Here is a 20,956-nt window from a genome sequence, read left to right on the forward strand (position 1 = left end):
TCCCTATTGCCTTGATGCCGTAGCTCACTACTGAACTTTAGAGGGCATTAGTATGCCATATGCTTCTCTTATTTTTTCTCTTTCCTGATATTTGAAGCTGACATCCTTCCTGTCCAATTCCACTTTTTCTAGAGACCCTCTTCCCCCAATACCAGCTCCTTCTTTTCCTTTAGGGCTTAGATTAAATGCCACTGAACTTGGTAACCTCATCTGACCCTATACTGGTGTGACTTAACTGTCTTGAACAGGACGGTGATCACAAAGCATCCTGTCCTTCTACCATCAGACTATTCAGCACAGTACCCTCTAATAGAACTACCTGATGCATTACCATTCCCTGTGGTGGGCCACGACTTCATGGGCATTGAAACCCTGTCATTGTACCCTCTGACCCACACAGTGATGGGAGCCACAGTCACAGTAGAAGCTTAATATTTAATACTTAGTTCTTCAAGAAATTTGACCTGGGACATTTCAAAGATACAGAAAAGTACAAAAAGTATATATATGGTATAATGTACACCCATGCCCGCCAGGTATCTTTAGCAACCATTAACATTTAGTCACATTTTCTTTATCTAGTCATCCATCTGTCTATATTTATTTGACAAATCGTTTTAAAGTAAATGAATTCTTAAGTCTTACCAAAGTGTCCACAGAGCACATAAAATAAACTTCTGGAGAAAAGAGGAGAAAGAGCAACTATGAATAAAATCCTCTAAATCCCTACTTAAGCATAGTTAAGTAAAATTCAGAAATGAGAACATTAAGCTCTGTACCAGATAGCTTTATAAATGTACTGCACTCTCATTCCATCCTTTAAATCCCATGAGTCTTATGAGGTAACCTTATTAATAAACAAAAGGAACCAGTGAAGAATCTGTAGCTCTAGAAGGGAAGGAGAAAGAAAATAAATATTTCTCTGAATTTTTATTATGTACTCAATATTTATTATTATTTTAGCTTTTACTATAGGGCACATGCATGCACCAGAGAGAGACAGTCAGAAAGAGAAATAGAGGGTAAGTGAGAAATCCCCTACAGGAGGGATGGCCACACGGCAATCCTTTTTCCTCTATTCTCTTGGAATTTTGGGCACACATACACAGATGCGCCCAATGTGATTTTTAAGCCACCAGGACCAGGACTCAAAACATGGTTGGCAACGTAGGAATCCAGCACCTTAGCCACCATCCTACCTACTGGCTTCACCACTACTCATTTTACCTGTAATTATCTGCATAGCAAACTCAAGGTGTGTTAGCTCTCTATTTTGAAAACGAGAGGAGTAGGGCTCAGTAAACTGAAGGTATTCGTCCAGGTTCCGAAGGAGGTAAGTAGTGCACGTAGGTCATGCCAATCACAAGCCTAAATTCAGTGCATCCTCAGTACATGTACTCTCTGGGGGCTGGCCAACCTGGGCCAGCTTTTATAAGACCAAGAGCAACAAGAACCTTCGAACTTTCATGCAGGTCTCCGACAGATTCTGACACAATGACTGAAATAAAGACTGTGCCAAAATAGGAGCCATGAAAAAACTTCATTCCACAGTTAATCCCCATATCCTCCCAACCCGTATGTGTCCTCTGCCAGATAAGCTGTTCTACTTATCACATTTATGGCTTTTTTAAAGACTCTCTACTCTACTAGATTGTAAACTCTAAGAACCCTGTCTTACTCACTTTTCTATCCCCAGCTTTTAGCGTGGCCTTGGAACATTGTTGGTAATCAATCAATATTTATAGAGGGAAAGGCATATCTCACCATCCCTGGTTATCGAAATCCACTTACCTTCACAGCTCAGCCCAGATGACATCTCTACCTTCTCCCTCTCCAGATTTTCATAACTTTTAAACTAGTTCTCCTCTGGAGAATCTTATTTTTTATATTTTTACTATAGGTATTTATCTACATATCTTAACTCCCCAATAAAGGAATACTCTCTATCAGAGATGCTCTCACTTGCTCCCCATTGAAACCCTACAATTTGTAGGTCACAGTTCCCATGAAAGAAATGTGGAATGAGCACATCATTCATTCATGTTTGTGTTTATACACACATTCACCCAAAGCAGTTAGCACAGTGTTTTGTAAATAGTAGACATTCCGTATATATTATTGAATTAAATGCTCTTTCTGATAAAGTCATGGTGAAATTACTACTATCAAACCACAAATGTCTGTAATTATTCCAAACCCTTTGGGTAAAAATATAGTAAACTAGATTAAAAGTCATAAATATGGTCATTAAATCCCACTGGGATTATTATTAAAGGTTTTTATTATTAAAGGTTTTGTTCCCAAGAAGTGAATAAACATAAATCAAACCAAACTAAATTCTGAATGAAAATTTAGTATAGCATTTTTTATGTAGTAAAAAAATGGAAAATGGAATGAATTAAAGTATACAAAGAAATTTCAAAAAATTCATGGAAAATAGAATTAAAATACAAATTAAGTTTAATGCAAAAATTTTAAATGTATGCATAATTTTTTTGTAGCATACACTTTCTATGAACTTATTGAAGACCCCTTATATATTATGGCATAGTCATACAATATCATGCTACTACCCTAATGATAGTTCTGGCGATCTGTGAAAGTGAAAAATGCTTGTGATTAGGGCTGGCAGGTGTTGTAGTGGTTGGGGTGTTGTACTCCCACATGGCTGATTGTAGTTCAAGTCCCAGACCTGGCAGCTTGCATGCTCTCTCTCTCTCCCCCTCTCCCTCTCTCTTTACTGAGTGCATGTGACCTATTGCAATTTAAAAATAAATAAATAAAATTAAATAAAAGAAAATGAAATGGATTTGTATTTTTAAAAAATTAAAAACAATGATGTGACTAATGTAAAATACAAAGTTTATACACATCATAATATCCATTGTGGAAAAAGAGAATTGCTTTGGGAAAAGCATATATACAAAAATAGAAAAATAGTCATTTTGGGATGGTGTTATTATGGCTGAATTTTCCCCCAACATTTTCTTTAAACATTGTATTATTATTATTATTGTTATTTTTTGAGAGGTTTTTGCTATAGAGCGCATGCACTCGCCAGACAGAGAGAGACAGAGAGACAGAAAGCAAGAAATCACCCCCCAGGGGGGATGGCCATGCTGCAATCCCTTCTCCTCCATTCTCCTCTTGGGATCTTGGGCACGCACGCACACGCACCCAGCATGAGTTTTAAGCCACGGGGTCCAGGACACGAACTGCGGTCGACTACATGGAAGTCCAGCAACATAGCCATTACACTAACTGCTGGTCCCTAAACATTGTATTATTTTTTATAATAAAAAATTTGGTATATTTAACATTAACTTTACCTTAATGAGGATATAGTTCCCATAGACATTGTGTAGTAAGGACCAAAACACAAATTACCTACTAACTACCTATTCTTCAGTAATTAACTCTAGGATTCAGGTGACTATGAATAGAAAAGTTAATATATGTCATGAGGTATAAAATAGGCACACTGTATATGGTACAGAATTAGACTTGGATGAGGAGCAAGCAGCCAGACCCAGCAAGGGAATCTTAAGATCCACATAACTGGTGATGGTATTGTTCACTCTAGAAACTATCAGGTGGTTGGAAAAATCATGACAATTTTTGCATAACAAAACAGAAAAATATGTCATGACTTGTTCAACAACCCAATATTATTACTAGTTCTGGAGAGTTCAATAAAGAAGACTGTAATCCAGAAGGGCTATGAAGACATGGTAGAGGGATTCATGACGGCTGTCTTCTTGGTTCTGCACTATCTCCTGCCCCCTTATTGACCCTTATCGGACAGCAGTATGCCAACTCTAGCCTCCAGGTCAAATGCTCCTGTGGCCTCTTTTTGTACATAAAATTTTAGTGAACAGCCAAGGCCATTTATAAGTTGTTTATGGATATTTTCATATTATGCTGGGTTAAATAGTTGCGACAGAGACTGTATGTGCAAAGCACTTTACAGAAAAAAAAAAGCATTTGTCTAGTAACACCAACTAAAAGAGATTTATGGGAACCAGCAGTTAGTGTAATGGCTATGTCGCTGGACTCCCACGTAGTCGCCCGCGGTTCGTGTCCCGGACCCGGTGGCTTAAAACTCACGCCGGGCGCGTGTGCGTTCGTGCCCAGGATCCCGAGAGGAGAATGGAGGAGAAGGGATTGCGGCGTGACCATCCCCCCTGGGGGGTGATTTCTCACTTTCTGTCTCTATGTCTCTCTTTGTCTGGCGAGTGCACACGCCCTATAGTGAAAATCTCTCCAAAAAAAAAAAAAAGGAGATTTATAAGGAGATACTCTATTTAGATAATAGGCATCTTTTCTCTTACTCTTTTTTTTTTTTTTTAAATGTATCCTTTTAAAAGATAGGGTAATCATAAAATTTATCATCCAAACTGAGATACATCTGAGGGCTAAAGGGGATGCTAACTAACTTGACTATACTCCAGGACAAAGACCAAACACATGAGTGTCCACTGGAAGGGCTAGTAGCACAAGATCAGTTTGCGAAGGGCACTCCTTCCTGTTCAGGAACTGCTTCTATGTGTATAAGGAAAACTTAAGCTTTCTCTTCTGAGTTTTTCCTCTTTCTATTGCCCAGTGTTCCAACTCTGCCCAGAGATTGCTCTGGCCCCTTCAGTTGTTGGGACTCCACTTAGGGTACCATATCTCCACTCTCACAAGGGAGACGTTTACTCATGCTATTCAGGGAAATCTTAATTATTCCAAGTCAATACAAACAGGAATGTTGTACCTACAAATTTCATTTGGTTTAATATCAAGCAACCTCTTAAAAATGCTCTTTTTCTTTAGGAAAAGGAATTGAAGTTTCTTTTTTTAGATAACTTATTTAAAAACAACCATCACCCATAGCATTTATCACAATGATACACTAAAGCAAACAGAGTGTATTATCCATTGATTTGAGCTTCTAATAAACATTAATATGGTTTGAAGAGAACTATTATTTAAAAATACGGTTTCTCATTTTATCATTCTAGAATGTAAAACAAAAGATAACAATAAGTTACATTCTCACACTTTTTTTTAATATAATTTTTGATGCTACGAGGGAAAGGAATAAAACAATCTTTGACAAAATCTGAGATGTTATACTTGGTAAGACTGTTCTCTGTGTGAACAATAACAGCTCATAGCTTTGAAACGTCTGTGAATGGCCTTCCAAATATTGCCATCTGGTGGAATTTCAGTTAATTGTTCCTTTGTTCTAAGGAGGCTCCTGAAGGTGAACCTTGAAGGGTTTATTAAATGGAGACACTCAGGGTACCGCTGGGAAATAACAAAAGTTCAAAATGATTGTGTCTCAAAGACAATACCCAAATTGAAAAAAGGGGCTTTCCAGGTCTTCATCTCCATCGGATGAAACCCATTTCTTTCCATAAGCTTTCTCCAAGGTCAGCAGAGCAGTTGCCTTGATTGTTAACAGTACCCAATAAAAATAATTTTTTTCAAAAATAATTAGAAATGTCATGAAATCATTTTGACCATATATCAGTAGTCTTTTCCTCCACTTACCACTAATAAGCTCTCCAAAATTAAACTTTAATTGGCTTGACCATTTTTAGAGGAATTGCTAATAGCAGCTAATTAGCCATTCCTACACTTGGGAAATTGAATATAGTTCTTAAAAAACAATGTTTTAATGGAGTCATATTTATTCACATATTGACTTAAATTGTAAAATGAACTTTAGAAAATAAATTTGTTACAAACATAGTAATACTATTTGGTTTAACCTGTAAATAAGGAGTCATGCAACATAATTTATATTTAAGCCTTACCTTGAGCATCCAGGCTTTCCCCCTGGCTGTTGAAATAAACTGTTCCTCTGGGAAATGGGACCCTGGGATAGAAAAAATAAAAGGAAAAGAGAGTGTATTTAGTATGATGAAAACAGGTGCAAAGAGTTATATTTTAGTTCATTGGGTGTAGCCAGCAATGAAAAAAGGAAATTAAAGAAAAAACACACCCAACATATTCCAAGTCAGTTAATTTCACCATACAAAACAGATTCAGTCAGTCAGACAATAATAGAATTATGCTCTCATCTGTATTATTAGACCAAGCCTCAGGATGATTTATTATAGCTTGTGAAAATTTAGTATAATATCAGTCCTATAAAAATAATTTTTAAAACCTTTTCCCCTCAATAGTCTGTTGTGACGAGAATCCTGTGTTAGCAGATAACTCAGGAAGCAGTACCTCTAGCAGGACATCACATGCCGGCATCCACTGTAGTACTGACTTCCCCAAACTAGGTTAATCTCCAAGCTGTACATCTGGTATCAGTATAGGCTTATTCACATCAAAAAGATTTCTGTTTAATTTTGAGGAAGATAAGCATTATAAATGACGCCAGAATCAAACTTCAAAATACATACACCAAGAAGCAGTGATTTACTGTATTTTATGAATTAACTGTTTTGCTACAAAATATGCTCTGTCTAAATGATAACATCAGGCAGTAAGAAGGCTGAGAAGTGCATGGGCTTTGGGGGTCCAATGCTGGGGATCGATGGCTACTGGGGAAGCTGCATCTATCAACAGTTCAACCAGATGCACTCAGAACAACCTGGCATGCATATGTGTGAGCCTTAACATCTTTCCCACCACCAAGACACAAATCAGAAACAGCTGCTGCCCACCTTCTACCTCTGTCCCCATCCTGTACATTGCTGTTCTGTGTCTTCTATGACCATTTCAGAAAAGCCATTGGTGCATATTTAGTTTAAGTCCATCGTATTAGAGATGAAATATCTGTGAAAGTTCTAACATCTGATTATGTGATTAATCCCAGATGTATTCTGGCAATGTCATTGGGAAAATAATTTTTTAAAAAGGGAAATGGGCTTTTATACTTTTTCTATGAGGGGAAGAGGAACGATAAAGAACAAAATGGTAATTGTTATGAGAATAAAAGTACAGGGTTGGTCCTACAGTGTAGCTGTTAGGTACTGTGCAGAGGGAGCTGGATCCTACATGGCTTACCAGGGTTGGGGACTTGTCCCTTTCGGCTTGGAAAGCCTATTAGGCAAGGGCACACATCAAGTATCAAGTATCCTGCCTAATGAGATGGAGAATTGGAGGGAAAAGGGTTGTGACGTGAGCAGGTAAAACTGGGGAGTCTTTTCTTTCTCTCTCTCTACTTCCCTCTAGTATGTAAGCATGGTATTAAGGACAAAAAGTAATGATGATCAATTGTTAAAGCAACACCATTCAATGAAGGTACTCAAATGTACTGGGCTGTTGGAACAGTCAGAAAAATATGTCATGACTTTTCTGACAACTCACTTATTAATCAAAATGTTTAAAAATTGGGAGGTTTAACATGAATGGTTTCAAGAACAAACTTATGTAAACTGACTACGATTTAATATCTTCTTTAATATAGAATAAGTAGAATTCATATATTTTACAGCAGACTTAATTTTTATAGATTTAAATTTCACATGTTATAATTTAATAACAATTGCTAAAACTAAAGATCAGATTAAAAAAAATATTTATAGGTTCCCGTCCATGTCACTTGCTATTAAGTCCTTCACTCTTGCAGAAATTTAAACTGAATTAGAATACATTTTTTTTTGTTTTCCTTCTGTATTTAACTAGTACCAGAAGGTATATCATGCAAATTACATCCTAGCTACCAAGCTAGGAAGCGGAAACATGAGGCTCCCAGGGTATCTCCGAACCAGATAAGTGGCCTTAGGAAATTTAGGACCATCTACATGCAATTGGCCTCTTTCTGTTTTCTAGCAACAGATCATTGCTAAATTTTCAGCAGCTGCAAAGGCTCAGTGTGGAGAATAATAAGATAACTTATTGGATATTCTTGCACCCATTATTTCACATGTCGTATCTAACTTAATCTTCACAAAAATCTTTTTTTCAATGATTTTTTTTTTTTTTTTGGCTATAGGGCAAATGTGTTTTCCAGAGAGATAGACATGGAGAGAGAGAAAGTGAGAAATCATCCCCTTGGAGGATAACCATGCCACAATCCTTTCTCCTCCATTCTCCTCTCAGAGTTTTGAGCACTCATGCACTCAAGCCTCTGAGTCTGGGACTTGAACTGAAGTTGGCCATGTGGGAGTCCAGCACCTTAACCACCATGCTACCTGCTGGCCCCTCAAAATATCTTATTATAAGTGAAGAAATTGAGGCTCAGAGTAGTGGAGAAACTTGCTCAATATTATGCAGCTAGAAAGTGACTTTTTTCTTATTGCCAGTGGGCATGAACACTCATGTGTGCATGAGGGAGAGAGAGCGAGAATCCCTAACGGGATGTGGTCACCCCACTATCGCTTTTCCTCCATTTTTTTATCCTGTCAAGATTTTGGGTGCACACACATACATGTGCCTGGTGTGTTTTTCAAGCCACAGGGCAAGGATTCAAATTGCAATTGGCCATGTGAGAACTGGCTTTCTATGCACAGTACTCTACTGCTGTGTTACAGGGCAGGCCCAGAACATGACAGATTTTAACTGAATCTCACAGACTCCAGTTCCCACCTTCTTTTCTGTCCATCGGTCCACACCTGACCTGGAGAGTTCACTGAGCAACAGCCTTAGATGCGTGGACATCTAGTCTCCACATTCTACCTTTGCCGTGGTGCGGGGGAGGGGAGGTTGACGCAAAGCAATAATTTTTTTTCCTGTGGTGTTCATCAGGGGCAGAATCATTACTACCTGCAAGCCTCACACTTTATATAAAAATTAATTCAAAATGAGTCACAGCATCAATTTAAAGCCAGGAAATCTTTAGGGAAAAAACAGGAGAGAATCTTTGAGATAAGAAGCTTGGCAAAATGTTCTTAGTCTTGACATCAAACACAATCCATGGAAAGAAAAATTGATAAATTCTACCTTACAAAATTAAAGGAAGAGGGATAAATACAAGATAGAACCTAGGAGAAAATATCTGCAAACCCCACATCTGACAAAGAAAGTGTAGAGACTGTATAAAGAACAATCAAAGCTCAACAGTCAAAAATCAATTTGGCTGGAAAACAGGTAATAGGCATGTACAATCATTTAGCTGAAGACAAATACACATATGAAATGCTGTTGGGCTTTGTTAATCACTAGGGAAGTGAAAGTTATACTACAAGAAAACATCACTAGACACCTATCAGAATGGCAATAATAAAAATAATACTAATAAACAACACCAGTGACAACACAAAGTGCAGGTAAGGAATAGAAGAAACTAGACCTTTCTTATGTTGCCTGTCTCTGGAAAACACTGCGGTTCTTTGAAAACTAAACATACAACTACTATATAACTCAGCAGCTGTACTCATGGGCATTTATTGCCGAGAAATGAAAACTTAAATTTATAGCTGCTTTCTTCATAGGAGCCAAAACTTGGAAACAACCCACATATCCTTCAACAGGTTAATGGTTAAACACTGTGGTACATTCATCCTATGCAATACCACACAGCAATAAAAGGAAACCAACTATGGAAACAAGTGCCAACCTGGATGAATCTCCAGAGGATGATATTGAGCAAAGAAAACAATCCACAAACGGTATATCCTGCATGATTTCATTTGTCTGCCATTCTTGAAATGAGCAAGCGATAGAAATGGAATACAGATGAATGGCTGCCAGGGCTTAGGGAGGGACTGAGGGCAGGAGGGAAGCGAGTGTGGCTCTAAAAGGGTACCACTAGTATCCCTGTGGTGATGGAAATGCTCTGTACCTTGAGGATATCAAAGTCAGCATCCTAGTTGTGACATCATACTAAAGGTTTGCAGGATGTTACCATGGTGGTAGAGGAGGCAGAATGAAGGATATATGGGCTCTCTATATTATTTCTTTAAACTGCATGTTAATGTATAATACAAAAAAATATTTTGTTAAAAATAAGGAGATTGGGGGGTCAGCAGGTGGCATGGTGTTTAAGATGCTGGACTCCCATGTGGCCGAATATGGTTCAAGCCCCAGACAAGGTGGCTTGAAAATCATGCAAGATGGATAGACTTGCATGCCCAGAATCCCAAGAGGTTAATGGAGAAGGGACTGTGCATGGCCGTCCTCCCTGGCGGGGTGCTTTCTCACTTTCCTTCTCTCTGTCTCTGTCTCTCTTCAGGGACCACATTTACTCTATGGCAAAAACCTAAAAAAAAAAAAAAATAGCAAAATCAAAACAGGAGATTGGACAGCAACTAAAATTGAGCAACACACTTTTATTTTCTTACCTTTGCAGAGAAAAACAAAAGCCCAAGGCAGTGGGTAAGATGCAGTCAGAATTTATTCCACTTTGCACAGATCCAATAATACGTCACTTGTGATTTTAGCATTCAGAAACTCCTGTCAGTGTTTTGGTGTCCAATCTTGTCCTAGAATTTTCTCTGCTGTTATCCTCTCCCCCCCCCACCCACCACCACATTTATCTCCCAACCCTTCATTAAAATTCAAAATAAGGATACAAATACATTTAAAATGAGAATGAGTTCTAAATAGTTTGACACTCCTTTCATTTTTGAACGGCTCTCCCATACCCTCCAATTCATATTATCCAGGAACGTCCAAATACTTCCCAAATTTCCATATCCTATTTGCCCAGAAGTAGAATTACATCCTTTGTGATATTCTGTGGATTGACAAGGCAGGTGTTCTGTACCCTAAAGCAGACCACACACTAAATAAGGATATAACCTTAATTACCAACACACAAAGAGAAGCTTGCATAGCCTCTGTTCACCATAGAAAAGACTATGCAGATTTTTACTCTTTTGTCATTTTGGACACAAGGCAGCTCTTTGGAAATGAGCAGTTGTCAGCCAGCTGCTTTCTCTGGGCTTGTTTATTGGTTTTGTTTTAACTGAAAAGACCAAATATCTCTGTTAGAATAGGAGTCATGACATGATCAAACCCTTTGACAAAATATATTCTCTGTTTCTACAAAAGTCCATTTTCACCCATCCTTTAGGTATTTCAAATCCTCTTTCTTTGAGCAAACCCTGAATTCTAGCATCCAGGCATAGCTGCAAACCTCTTTCCTAGCTAGGGTGTCCCCCCCCAGAAGGACCCCTGTTTCCATGGCTGGCCATAAAACCACAGGAACACAGAAGATTTATCAGAATGGGGGCTAGAATGGTGGGAGTGGAGAGGAACAGCCTTAAAATGCAACACTCTGCAAGAGTGATCCATTTGGGAAGGTTCTGGGTTTACATCTGGTGATTTCCCTGAGTGTGCCAGGGACGTGTGGCCGTGATCCAGGGCTGGCTGCAGCTGGGGTGGATGCTGTGGGCAAGAACACGTTGGGGGTTCTGTCTCTGTATTTCACTCAGAAGAAGTAAACAAACAAACAAAGAAAAAAGATATATCAAAATGAAGAAAGGGTTGTAAAAATATTTCTAATCGTGCTGTGCAGTTGAAAGAAGACCCGATTCTTTCTTCATTACTATAAATCTGGCCACTGAGGCTTCTGATCAGCACAAGGTTAAAGTGTCCTCCTCACAGTGAGATGGCCTTATGAACTCCCCAGCTGTACACAGCTTTTCCAAGAAGAGAACTCTGCTGAGGCTGGAGCCCAGGTTGACTAAGCTATCTTTGTTTTTGCTTTTCCTTTATGACTGGCTTTTATTTTACCTAGTATCTGCCTTTAGGTTTCATTCCTTTTGTAGCAGGTGTTATAATTTCTCTCCTTTTAAAAATTTGTTTAATTTACATTTAATCACTGTACATCTGTACCACTAACTTTGAATCTCCATAATGAACTGCATCCTCAATTCCTAACTCCCTATGGCCACTTTAGGTAGCTAGTAGCTCCAGCTATAGGTGACTTCTTTAGTGTGGGAGGGCCACAGCTTTCTAGGAACAAAGCAGTTTATAAGCTCTAACCGAAGGTCATAGGCTGATACTACACAGCATAGCCTTCTAGAGGGCTCTAACTCCATAAGGACGCCTCTCGATTAGTGATCTGGGGGCCCATTGCTTCCTGTGGGGCAGCAGAGGGAGCAAGAGCCTGACCAGTCAACTCTCCCAGGGCATGGCTGCCAGGAAGCACAGAGCTGAATGCACAGCAGGGAAATGAAAACATCTGGTACATAACGGAGGTCAAATTACACTGAACCTTGGGTATGACCTCTGATACAACTCCTTCTTCTCCTTAAGAAAGGCAAACTACCAAATGACCTATATTGTATATTTAAGAACTTTTCCAATGTTAGAGTTGGTGGATAAAAAGCTTTTGGGGGTATATATATTAAGAATGGCAACAATGTTAAAGACCTCTTTTGGTCACATAGCTATAGAGTGTCTATATAAATAAGAGATAATCTGCAGAAACTCAATATGATAGCTACCATGAAATAGAAAGACAGTTTTTTTTTTTTCATACAAATGTTGCTCCTCTTCTTGGAATCTTCATTTATCCATCTGCTACTTCCCATATGAATGAAAATTAAAATAATTTTTAAGATTGCCCTTTCTAGTCTAAAACCAACTATTTATAGTGCTAAATGTACAAAAGTAAACTTCTTTTAGACAAGACGTATCTGAGAAATACTACATGCATAAGTCTATGAAACTTAAAAATTACATTATATTTACTTATATCTACATTTAATCAGATGTCCTTGAAAATGGAGTAGTAGGCATAGAAGAATAGCTTGTTTCCCCAAACATATGATTGATAATGCGATGTAGTGGAGTGTTCATGAAGCAGGAAAGTAGCACAGAGAATTTCAATTGCAGAGACCCAGGTTCAACTAAAGCCCTGCTTCCTATGTGTCCTGTCTTTATTGTCCAGAATTCTTTTGACCATCCAAAGAAGGGACATGGTAAGATGTTGAAAGGGTAATGTATGAAATCAAAGTAAGATTTTGACTGTGGCATGAGAGTTGTTGGCACTCTGGATAGCAAGGTATGTGTCCTCCCTCAAAAAATGGGGCCAGCAGGTGGCGTAGTGGTTACAGTGTTGGACTTCCATATGGCCAACTGCGATTAGAGTCCTGGACCTGGCAGCTTGAAACTCACAAGGGGTGTGTGTGCATGTGTGTGTGCGTGCATGCTCAGGATTCTGAGAGGAGAATGGAGGAGAACGGATTGCTGTGTGGCCATCCCCTGGAGGTGATCTCTCACTTTCTCACTGTCTCTCTGTGTCTTGGGTGAATGCACATGCCTATAGCAAAAATTTCTCTAAAAAGAAAAAAATAATGGAAAAACCTTTGGTCCAACTTTTGTGCCATGTCCTATGGAATCTCTTAAAACTCTTATTTAACAATTTCAGCTAAATCTGTTAAAGGCGTTTGAAGGGAGATGGAACTTGTAGAAAAAGGAGGAAATGTTCACATAGCCTCTATCCACAAGTTTCCTTGAGCCAATAAAAAGACCCAGAATGCTGATTTAATAACAAATAGTACTACTCTTTGAGGTCCCTACCGTGGGGCCTGCCATATGGAGAAATCTACTTACCTGATATAGCTTCGTGGCTATATCAGTAACTACGTTGGGGCAATTCATGCTGAATTTCACTCAAGTAGGAAATAGCCTAAGTGAAGTTGCAAAGCCAGAAACCTTAGGTATGTTATCAGAGATAAAACACCTATGGGGGAAATCAATACATTATTGAAAATAAATCCAAGTAAGATTTCCAACTTGAAAGCATTTTATTTTTTTGAGAGATTTTTGCTATAGGGTAGCAGAGAGACAGTGAGCAAGAGAGACAGAAAGCAAGAAATCCCTCCCCAGAGGGGATGGCCATGCTACAATCCCTTCTCCATTCTCTTTTTGGGATTTTGGGCATACATGAACACACCATGCATGTTTCAAGCCACTGGGTCTGGAACTCAAACCTTGGTCAGCTATGTGGGAGTCCAGCGATGTAACCATTATGCCATCTGCTGCTTCCAAAAGTATTTCTTTCTTTTCTTTTGTTAAAAAAATGTATTTATTATCATTATTACTATATTTTAATTTGACCAGAGAGAGAAAGAAACAGAAAGAGTTAGAAAGCAAGCTACCAGGTCCAGGACTTGAACCAAAGTCAACCATGTGGGAGTCTAGCACCTCCACCCTCATGCCACCTGCTGTCCTCCTGAGAGCATTTATTAAAGGATTTTCCTTCCCTAATAGCACATGTATGTCTGTCTCTCTCACTCTCTTTCATTCTTTTTTTTTGAGAGGTTTTTGCAATAGGGTGTGTGTGCGTGCCAGAAAGACAGAGAGAGACAGAGAGACAGAAAGTGAGAAATCACCCCCTAGGGGTGATGGCCATGCCACAATCCCTTCTCCTTCATTCTCTCCTCAGGATCTTGGGCACGCACGCACATGCACCCGGCAGGAGTTTAAGCTACCAGGTCCAGGACTGGAACCATAGTTTACTACAAGGGAATCCAGTGACATAGTTATTATGCCAATTGCTGGTTCCATGTCTATGTCTCTTAATTTTGCAAAGTTCTTTCACAAATATCATCCCACCCAAATTTGGAAATTGTAATTTTTTCCTTACGCCCTCCAGAGTTTCACTGTGCTTACTTTATAGTTACCAGCTTTTCTCTCCTTAATGTTTTTCCTTAAGGACTCTTGGGTGGTACAGCAACATGCAGAGCCAAACTTTTAATTGTGTTTCTCAACCTTTTTTTAAAAAAAATTTTCAGTCATCTCCTCTCCACCTCCCACTTACAAGGAAACTTTTTATTCTTTTAAAGATGTTAAGGAATTCTGTAGGGTCTATTAAATGCTAAATAATAAGATGCTGTCAGTAAGGATTGAGGTTTGGTGGGCCAAAAATCATCTTATCGTCCAATTTTTGTCCCTGTGAGAGTGTACATGCTCCTTTTTAAAATATGCATTATTAAGCAACTCTGGTGTGCCAGGCACTATGCTAGGAGGCAGTGACATGCAAATGAGTAAGACATGCCCTGCCCTAGGACTTTACAAGCTTTAAAAAACCTTTTGCAGGCCAGTAGGTGGTATGGCACTTAAGGCCATACCACATGGCCAACTCTGTGGTTCAAGTCCTGGACCCAGTGGCTTAAAAATCACACTGGAAGCGTGTGTGTGTGTGTGTGTGTGTGTGCGCGCGCGCACGCGCACGCGTGCGTGTGAGCGTGCGTACCTGCGCCAAAAATCCTGAGAGGAGAATGGAGGAGAAGGGACTGTGGGGTGGCCATCCCCCCCTGGGGGGTGATTCCTTACCCCCCCAGTCTCTCCCTCCCCGCCCTAGCACACATGCCTTATAGCAAAACTAAACTAAATAAACAAATAAACCTTTTTGCATAACCCCATGAAATAAAGAGGATTATTAACCCCACTCTTTAATGAAGAAACTGAGACTCAAGGAGCTTGTTTCTTGCATGAAATCACACAACTAATAAAGAACAGAACTGGGGCCCAGATAGTGGTCTGATTACAAATCATATGCTTTTCTTATGGATCCATTCTGACCCAGTCTACCTTTATCTTATATAGGCCACACTTCCTTTGTGTATTACTGTAAAAGTGAAGCTCATATATTTGAAGCAACAGGGCACCAAATTTTAATCTTATAACTTTTTGTATGAGGTTCCTATTTTTTCATTTGTTCAACATTTATTGAACACACAGAAGTAATAATAGCTATAGGTTACTGCTTACGAGTAGCTAATCTGTATCAAGGTTCTGTCCTAAGAAAATTCCATGCATCAGCTCATTAATTCCCTCCAATAACCTCATGAGGGGTCTTATTTATTTATTATTTTGTTCCTGTCTCATAGATACATGAACTGAGGCCTGTGGCAAGGGCGGGATTCAAACTTTGATTTGGAGCTGGGGTTCTTGAGTACCACCTAGATGCCTATTGGATCCAAGAACCACGCTAGGTGTAGAAACCCTACAGATGAACAATACACAGTGAAGCACCAAGGAGTTTATGGCCCCATTGGTGATGGATACACAAATTTATAATTATTTCAGAGGGTTGAGTGCAATGGTACTAACAGGGAGAGTGGAAGAACAAAAGGGAAAATGCGTGACTGCTGTTTTCTTGGAAAGTATGTTGTGTCATTTTTTTTTTTTTTTTGGAGAGATTTTCACTGTAGGGCGCGTGCGCTCGCCAGACAGAGAGAGACATAGAGATAGAAAGCGAGAAATCACCCCCCAGGGGGGATGGTCACGCCGCAATCCCTTCTCCTCCATTCTCCTCTCGGGATCTTGGGCATGCATGCACACACGCCCGGCGTGAGTTTTAAGCCACCGGGTCCGGGACACGAACCGCGGTCGACTACGTGGGAGTCCAGCGACATAGCCATTATGCTAACTGCTGGTTCCTCATTTGTTTTTCTCATTCTGAAAATTAAAGGCAAGCAAGCATTTTACTTTTCAAGTTCCTCTGTGGTTATGCTCTTCAGATTTTATGAATCACGTGAAATCTTGTTACAGTGAAGATTATGATTTAATAGGTCTGGTAGGGTCCAAGAGTCTGCCTTTCTAATAACTTGTATGCTTACACTGCTGGTCCAGGGACCACACCTTGAATTGCAAGGCATATGATCTCTCTGCTTCAGAGCGTTTTCAGCATCTGCTGTTGTGGCAATCTAATGGGTACTTGGTTGGATGGGACACTCACGCACCTGACTCCAAATGAAAGAAGCGTATATATAGCTCAGACCTTGCTGTTAAGTGATGAACCAAAGCAAAAGTAAAGAGATAAAGTCCACTCTTGGGCACATAATGTTTTTCCTGCTTCTCTTCTTCCTTCACATACCTAGCTCCCTACTCCCTACACACACACACACAAACACACACACTCACAAACACACACACACACACACAGACATACTCAGTGGTAATTTACTCATTCAGAGTTCCAGGTCGTTGGGATAGTTCTCTCCTTTCCAGGATGATACATAGTTAATTGATCATCCGTGCAAATACAGCTGAGAGTTCTTATAACAAACGTGTTCTCTCTTCTCTGCTGACCTGAATGGCTGGTTCCTGGTTTTGTAAGCACTCTCACTGAAACCACTGTTTCTCATTGAAACATTTTTCCTATGTAGACAACTAAGTCAGCTGAGGCAGCCACGCACATATCCAGCATGCTTGAGAGATAGGAGGATACTTCGATGATCTGCCAAACTCTTCTGCAAACAATAAGCCAAAAACTAAAAACTGGCCTAGCCTAGGTGACCCAGTCTGCAGCATACCAGCCTGCGGTGCTGGAAGCCACATGGCTGAACATAGGCTTGGATCTGGGTCAGCCTGAAAACAGGGTACACACAAGTGCCCAAGATCCAGAGGAGCTGGGGAACTGGGGAGAGGGGACTGTGATATGATGAAACTCTACTGAGGATTCTCCCTCTCTCTCTCCACACCCACCTTGTGCATGCATATACTCTGTATCACTCAAGAAAAAAAAAATCAACTTGAAAACTTTGCATTGCTGTTTCTATAACTGCATGGTGTATCCAGCCTGTTATTCTGCCTAAAAGTGTCAGGTTCAAAGTGATTTCTGAGACCATGTGCACTTTCTAATAACATACCTGAACAACTCATATCCTCACTTAGAGCACTTGAATTTCAGATTTATGAACAATAAGAGACTATCAATAACAGATTATCAAGAGCCCTCATCCCTGATAGGCTGTGCACCAAAAAGGTATTTGTTGACCAAGTTTTTGAAACCCCATACATATTTCCATGGGAAACACAAGGTGATTAGAGACTATTTTAAGACACTTTTTTTTTTTTGAGAGATTTTCACTGTAGGGCCTGTGCGCTCGCCAGACAGAGAGAGACATAGAGACAGAAAGCGAGAAATCACCCCCCAGGGGGGATGTTCATGCCGCAATCCCTTCTCCTCCATTCTCCTCTCGGGATCTTGGGCACGCACGCACACGCGCCCGGCGTAAGTTTTAAGCCACCGGGTCTGGGACACGAACCGCGGTCGACTACATGGGAGTCCAGCGACATAGCCATTACGCTAACTGCTGGTTCCCTATTTTAAGACACTTTTAAGACACTGGCATAACTCAGTATCCTTCTAAGTTAAAGGGACTTTCGAGGGCTACCCCTGAGAATCATTTGTTAACTTCTCTAGAATACAGAGTAAAATTTTCTGGGTTTGGGGTTTTGCTAAATGATGTGACTTTGGGCATGTCATTTAAATTCTGGGCCTCAGTTTACAGTTTCCTAAAGAGGGCAGCTACTTAGAGGAGTGTGGCTATAAATTAAAATTCTTTAACAACTATAAATTCCTATGTAAATGGAAAATAATTTTTTATTATTATATAATTGAATTGGAACCCATATATACAGTCAACCAAATCTGAATATTACAGGGTTGGGAAATCTTTCAATGAAATCAACTCTTAGGAGGACAAACAGCTTACACAGAATGGGAGGTGATATTGATCTGAAAGGATTGTGTAACCTCAGCCTTGAGGAAGGGGGCTCCACAAAATCCCTGGAGCAAAAGCCAACGTCTCTTATGCTGCCTCTTCTGTAGTACACGACCTTGGAAAAACCCACAATTTAACAGTCACAGATAAAAGAAAAAGAAGGTGGACAGCCTAGGAACAAACAAAAATCAAAACCTAAAACTTTCACCACAAGTGAAACTTTTGTTAGCTTTATGTTGAATGGTAGCTCTTAAGACTGTTGTAGGGATTACCTGCTTTTTAGATATCACTTGGTTTAATATGGTATTTAATATTATCATTCCCTGGCTCAACTGTGGTCACACATACTGTTGAGTTTTTTTTTTCTTTCTGTTTATAAGATATTTTTTCTATAGAGCACATGTGCTCACCAGAGAGACGGAGAGAGAGACAAAGTGAGAAACCACTCCCCAGTGGAGATGGCCATGCCACAATCCCTTGTCCTCCATTCTCCTCTTGGGATTTTGGGCACACATGCATATGTACCTGACCTGAGTTTCAAGATAGCAGGTCTGGGACTGTGGTTGGCTACATGGGAGTCCAGTGCCGTAACCACTGTGGTATCTGCTGGCTCTCACATGTACTGCTGAAATGCTGTGTTCTATAGACTGAGACACATGGGAGATCAGGTCAAATTCCTGGTCAAGCATTCCTGGCCAGGCCTGTAAGCCAAGTGTGATGACATGCACATGCAATGTCAGCAACTTGGGAGACTGAGGCAGGAGGATTATGAGCTCTCGGCTGGCCTGGGCAACAAAGTGAGACTGTCAAGAAAAGAGCTGGGCATAGCAGGATATGCCTATAGAGCTAGCGAGGATGCTAAAGCAAGAGGACCAAGCCAGTGAAACTCTGCCTACAAAATAAGTAAATAGATAAATAGACAATTCTATAAATAAATAAATCTTATTTCCTGCAAATCTTTTGAATCCCACAGAAGCTTGTTTTCTGCCTTCTTGCCTTCATCTTCCTCCCTGTACCCCAAGACGCTTCTTTTTTTGCCCCTGGCAGTCATAGCTAAGCCATTCACTAGTCTTCCCCATCAGTCTGATATGCGAAGATAAAGCTCTGATAACCAGTCAGATACAGTCAAAAGCAAGCAATGAGCTAAAAACTTGAAAACTTAGCAATTACCAAGTGTTTTAGTGAGAAAAACTCCATGCCTCAGTTTTTCATCTAGAAAATAATAGGATTAAATGAGACGATCTCCAAGGTTGCCTGCGGTTCTAAAACACTTAGATTCTTACTTGTCCCCTAAGTAACAAAAGGTATATATCCTGTAGAGTTATGTATTGATCTGTCAGAATACTGGTTGATTGTGTAAGACATCCATGACAGATGGAGCAGATCTAGCTCCATTCCTTTCACCAGAGACGGGGATTATCCTGGGGTGGAGCCTCTGGAGTCCAGAGGGCAATGCACTATAGCCCAGCCAGGGAAAGACTTTGTTCATCACAAAACCCTCCTTGAGCACCATTTGCCATTAGTTTTTGGGTACCAGGGCCATAAAAGAAGCAGTGATTCATACCTCTGGTCACAACTGTTTATGTGTTATCTTTCCATACTTGCTAATATATCTTTAACTAGTCTTAAAAAGGGGATTTCTGGCCTAGTCTACATGATGTGGTCTACAGCATGCTGGACAGTGGTGCTGGAAGCCACATGGCTGACCATGGATTTGGACCCCAGGGTCAGCCTAAAAACATGCCAGGTGTGTGTGCAGAGGTACCCAAGATCCCAAGGAGTTGGAGGACTAAAGAATTTCCACATGATAAGATGCTGTCCAAGGTTCTCTCTCTCTCTCTCTCTCTCTCTCTCTATCTATATATATACACACACAGTGTGTGTGTGTGTGTGTGTATCTTTTGCATTATCATGCATGCATTCCCTATCATTTAAAACAAGGACTTCCCTTTGAGGCTAAAAGAAGTTTGTCATGGTTGATTCAATTCCTGTGTTTAAATCTATTTTCTTCTTGTTTTTGCATGCTCTGGTGCCTCAGGCAGGTGTCACATCAATGTCCAGTAATTGTGCAGGCATGAGAAACCATGGGATGCAGGGTTTCTTGTCTATTTCAAGTCAGGGCAATACAATTCACTGCTGAACTTGGTCAGCAGTTCTGCTTTTCCATGCCTCCCTTATCTAACAGGATATGCTACATGACCTTTTTATTTCTTAGCCTAGGCCAAGGGGTAGAGAGATGACTCAACACTGACAACCACATGCACAGGGAATGTGAACTCAGGATGGTTTCTGAGTGGATGCTTTTAAAAATGTGCCTACTCTACCAGAAATCACACTGTTTTCAGATTTTGAGGAGCCATTACTGTGTTCTCCATATGTAAAATGAACATTTAAGTTTATCACTGCATCTCCCTATTCCAATTTAACTAAATAATTCGATGTGCTATAAATTATCAAAACTATTCTTCTCTTATTTAAAAATTAATTTAGGGATTCTCCAAAAATCATCATTTCCATTGCATTTTTAAATGATATGAAAGATGAATTAGCTGTAACCTCTCAGAGTTCTGGGATATATATGTGGAGAGGGGATAGGGAAA

At 39.9% G+C, this 20,956-nt stretch overlaps 1 protein-coding gene and 1 long non-coding RNA gene across 3 annotated transcripts in view; one reads left to right on the forward strand and one right to left on the reverse strand.

The window, feature by feature from the left end:
* Positions 1-20,956, reverse strand: part of MAPRE2 (microtubule associated protein RP/EB family member 2) — a 181,891-nt gene that overhangs the window by 144,752 nt on the left and 16,183 nt on the right. The window contains exon 2 of the mRNA XM_006150529.3: positions 5,805-5,866. The gene's annotated coding sequence lies outside the window, so the exon portion shown is untranslated. The remainder of the gene's footprint in view (positions 1-5,804; positions 5,867-20,956) is intronic.
* Positions 1-20,956, forward strand: part of LOC102488244 (uncharacterized) — a 64,174-nt gene that overhangs the window by 28,018 nt on the left and 15,200 nt on the right. The gene's annotated exons all lie outside the window — the stretch shown is intronic.

This window comes from Tupaia chinensis, unplaced genomic scaffold, assembly GCF_000334495.1.
Source record: "Tupaia chinensis unplaced genomic scaffold, TupChi_1.0 Scaffold000290_1, whole genome shotgun sequence".
Classification (NCBI taxonomy): Eukaryota; Metazoa; Chordata; class Mammalia; order Scandentia; family Tupaiidae; genus Tupaia; species Tupaia belangeri.